This window comes from Oryctolagus cuniculus, chromosome 3, assembly GCF_051225735.1.
Source record: "Oryctolagus cuniculus isolate XC-2025 breed Fujian yellow rabbit chromosome 3, ASM5122573v1, whole genome shotgun sequence".
NCBI lineage: Eukaryota > Metazoa > Chordata > Mammalia > Lagomorpha > Leporidae > Oryctolagus > Oryctolagus cuniculus.
Window position 1 is genome coordinate 74,540,027 of NC_142869.1, and position 4,832 is coordinate 74,544,858.

Here is a 4,832-nt window from a genome sequence, read left to right on the forward strand (position 1 = left end):
TGCAAAATCACCATGACTTTCGCCAGCTCAATTTAAATCCCATGTCCTTGTTGAATTTGTCACCCTCGACTTGGAGTGGCCTGGAGAAACAAAAAGGATCGAAGAGGAATTGTGGAATTGGGTTCCAGTGGGAAATATGAGAGTGGCAATTTGGTATCAGATGGTCAATTCTTGCCTTGACTGATATAATCAAAATGAATGGAAGAATCAAACCAGGAAGCATGTGTTAGTCGAATAGGGATGGGTGGTTAGAATCATTAAAGACCTAGTATGTCAGCCCCCAAAGGTCCTCAGCTGGCCCTGCTTTTCTTGTAGTCCTGTGAGAGAGAAACCCCACCCTTCTCTAAGGAGTGAAGGCAAGAAACTCTAGGTGAGAAATTCATCTTTTAATAAAGCATTTTCCTCTCTCTCTCCGCCACTGCAGTCGCCACGCGCCGAACCCCGCTCGGGCTTCTCGGCAGAGGGCTTGCCCCACCGTGTCTACCGCCGGCCACTGAAATCTGTCCTACGAAATGTTCAGGAGAGTGCAGGGTGTTTGCTTCAGAATGTATACGGAGGGTGAAGCTAAGAAAATAGGACTGGTTGGCTGGGTGAATACCAGCAAAGGCATTGTGACAGTTCAAGTTCAAGACCCTGAAGACAAAGCCAATTCTATGAAATCCTGGCTGAGCAAGGTTGAGAATCCTGGTTCTCGCATTGACTGCACAAACTTTTCTAATGAAAAAAGCATTTGCAAACTTGAATACTCCAACTTTAGAATTCGATATTAAGAGAAATACAAATTATAATGCTTACATTGTAAAATAGACATCATATGTTCTTAAGTCTACATCATAAAATAATAGTAGCAGAGTAGGGTAAAAATAAGAATGTTTATTTCTGAAATGCATAAAATTATACATGTTACTAAAAATGGCTGACACAAATGATTTTAATCAATTATGCTTTAGTAAGCAAAAATAATATTCTCATACTTAACGTGTTATAATAAGTTTGTCTTGTTGAATCTTTAATTTTGATGAATATTAAAATATACATGTTAAGGGCCTGTGCTGTAGCATAGTAGCCCAAGGTGTTGTAATACCATATGGGTGCCGGTTCAAGACCCAGCTGCTCCATTTCTGATCCAGCTCTCTGCTATAGCCTGGGAAAGCGGTGGAAGATGGCCCAAGTCCTGAGTCCCTGCACCTGTGTTGGAGGCCCGGAAGAAGCTCTGGGCTCCTGACTTTGGATTGGCGCAGCTCTGGCTGTTGTGGACAACTGGGGAGTGAAACAGTGGATGAAAGACCTCTCTCCCTCCCCCCCACCCTTCCTCTCTCTCTCTCTGCCTCTCTCCTGTGTAACTCTGACTTTCAAATAAATAATTCTTAAAAAAACAATATACATAAAATAATAATCATTTACAAATTCTTCAAATATTTTTATCTGAAGTGAATTAAAAAACCTGAATAATGTTATTAAAGTTGAGTGATTTGTTATTAAAGTCTTCAAAAAAAACCAGTGGTTACATATAAATGTATATGATGATGAATATAACCATAAACTAATACCAATAGAGTTCATATTTACAAAAAAATAAAGCATTCCCTGGTTCTATGGCATCTTAGCAGGTAGAAATGTGGGTATAAACATAAATAACCACTCTCTGCCCAGTTTCTCAGAGCAGCATCTCTGTACTTCCTTCAATGAAAAGAAACAAAAACACAAGTGAACTATTTGCATTTTAAACACAGGGTGCTATCCTAAGTGAAAACTGCTTAGGTTAAATGCTCTCTCAATGTTATTGTCAAAGAATGCATAAATCTATTTTCCTTCTATGCTTGAAATTGATTAATGTTGAAACATATTCATTCATCTTAAAGACTCAGTATATTTAGAAACTTAAAGACTTCCATGTTAGGATTCAAGATTTAATGTGCAAAATTTTCTGCTCTAAAGGTGTCTGCAATTTTCCTGGCCATAACTTCATCTCATCAGAACTGTCTGTACTTGATTGCATAATGTACTCTCGCATAGTTTCTAGCTTTAAGTGCTGGCAAAACATTTTTATGTAAACAAATAACTACATATATGTCAGTTATCATTTGAAAGCAAGTCATAAGAATGTAATTTGTATCATAGGCTTTTTCCAAGCTTTTTGTTTTTTCCACATTTTAGTAGTTAGCAGGTTTTTCCACTGTGTACCCCATGCTAAGAGACTGAGAATAATTCTAGATTCTTCATTCTCTCTCATCCCTTACACTCTATCATTAACTATGCTCTATTGATTCTACTGTCCCAAAATCTTTTCAATAAATCTTCTCAACTTCTACTCCCATTGACTTTACTTATGCCCTCATTATTTCTCACCTGGAGTTCTTTAATAGCTTTCCACTTTCCCTAACTCCAACACTCAATCTATCCAGTATAAAAAAGAGCAATATTTCTACAGTAAGGAGCAAATTAGTAAATCACCTCAAATCTTTTAATGGTATGCTATTATCGAGATAGTCAAGCCCAAACACTTTTGCATGGAGAGTAATTACTGCTTCTTCCCAGCATTCCTCTCAACCTTCATCTCCTCACATGTACCAAGAGTTCTAGGCATAATAAAGTTTGTATATTCTTATATATACTGCATTTTCTCTTTTTAAAAATTTTTATATTCTGCAAGGGTTTATTAGTTTTTATTAATATGTAAGAACTGTACATATTTTTAGAGTAGGGTGTGCTATTTTTACACATACACACATACATAGTGTTTATAGATGAAATCACAATAGTTAGCATTTCCATCTGCTTATCACTTTATAATATAACAAACCACTGTGAAATTTAATCACACTGGTATGTTCTGGAACCCTGGAACATATTCCTTCTATCTATGTTTAGGTACTCTTGCACAACTTCTTTATCTCTTATTTATTTTTATACTCTAGTAGTAATTATTCTAAATACATATCATTTTTTAACTTTTATTTAATGAATATAAATTTCCAAAGTACAGCTTATGGATTACAATGGCTTCCCCCCCCCATAATGTCCCTCCAACCCACAACTCTCCCCTTTCCCACTCCCTCTCACCTTCCATTCACATCAAAATTCATTTTCGATTCTCTTTATATACAGAAGATCAATTTAGCATACATTAAGTAAAGATTTCAACAGTTTGCTACCACACAGAAACATAAAGTGAAAAATACTGTTTGAGTACTAGTTATAGCATTAAATCTCAATGTACAGCACAGTAAGGACAAAGATCCTACATGAGGAGTAAGTGCACAGTGACTCCTGTTGTTGACTTAACAAATTGACACTCTTGTTTATGGCATCAGCAATCACCCTAGGCTCTTGTCATGAGCTGTCAAGGCTATAGAAGCCCCCGGAGTTCACTGACTCTGATCATATTTAGACAAGGCCATGGTCAAAGTGGAAGTTGTCTCCTCCCTTCAGAGAAAGGTGCCTCCTTCTTTGATGACCTGTTCTTTCCACTGGGATCTCACTCGCAGAGATCTTTCATTTAGGTTTGTTTTTTCCCCCAGAGTGTCTTGGCTTTCCATGCCTGAAATACTCTCATGGGCTTTTCAGCCAGATCCGCATGCCTTAAGGGCTGATTCTGAGACCAGAGTGCTGTTTAGGACATCTGCCATTCTATGGGTCTGCTGTGTATCTCATTTCCCATGTTGGATCATTCTCTCCCTTTTTGATTCTATCAGTTAGTATTTGCAGACACTATTCTTGTTTATGTGATCCCTTTGGCTCTTAGTCCTATCATTATGATCAATTGTGAACAGAAATTGATCACTGGGACTAGTGAGATGGCATTGGTACATGCCACCTTGATGGGATTGAATTGGAATCCCCTGGTATGTTTCTAACTCTACCGTTTGAGGTAAGTCAGCTTGAGCATGTCCCGAATTGCACATCTCTTCCCTCTCTTATTCCCACTCTTATATTTAACAGTGATCACTTTTCAGTTAAGTTTCAGCACTTAAGAAGAATTGTGTATTGATTACAGTATTCAACCAAAAGTAATAAGTAGAACAAACAAAAAAATACTAAGAGGGATAACATATTAAGTTGTTCATCAATTTTTTCTTTAGTTTCACACTTGAGAGAGAACAAATTATATTTGTATTGCTGCATCTGGCTTATTCCACTTAATGTGCTCCAGTTTGATCCGTATTGCTGCAATGTTTTTTCTTTACAGCTAAATACTATCATAGTGCATATGTGTCTATCCACATTATCTTTATCTACCAATGGATGTCTAGGTTGATTCTGCATCTTGCCTCCTGTGAATAGTGCTATAGTGAACACGTGAGTTCAAGTGTCTCTTTCACATATTGACTTCACTTCCTTCAGATATATACGCAGAAAAGGGATAGTTAAGTCATATGCTTCATATATTATTAGTTTTTTGAGGAACTTCCATACTGTTCTCCATAACAGCTATACTTATATAAAGTATAAGATTCCCCTTTTCCCTACATTATAATCAGCATTTATTTTGTTTAATTACCATTCTGAGTGACATCTCATTGTGGTTTTAGTTTTTTATTTTCCTGATGACTAATAACACTGAGCACTATTTCATATATGTTGGCTGTCTTCATTTGAGAAGATACTTCCAGATATCATTTGTCTATATTTAATTGAATTTTTCATTAAGATTTTTTATTTCCTTAGGTCTTTTGCTCCATTTTGAATGGATTCTTATATAGTGTAAGAGGTTCAAGAAGTAAAATTTAACCTGCAAATAAATATCAAGTTTCCCCAATATTGTTTATTAAGGAGGTAATCTTTTCTCCAGTGTATGTTTGTTGGAACCTTTGTCAAGTATCAGTTTGCTG

The 4,832-nt window shown here is 36.4% G+C and overlaps 1 pseudogene; it reads left to right on the forward strand.

The window, feature by feature from the left end:
• The first annotated feature begins 486 nt into the window (after positions 1-486).
• LOC127491605 (acylphosphatase-2 pseudogene) lies at positions 487-770 on the forward strand (annotated as a pseudogene).
• Positions 771-4,832: the final 4,062 nt, after the last annotated feature.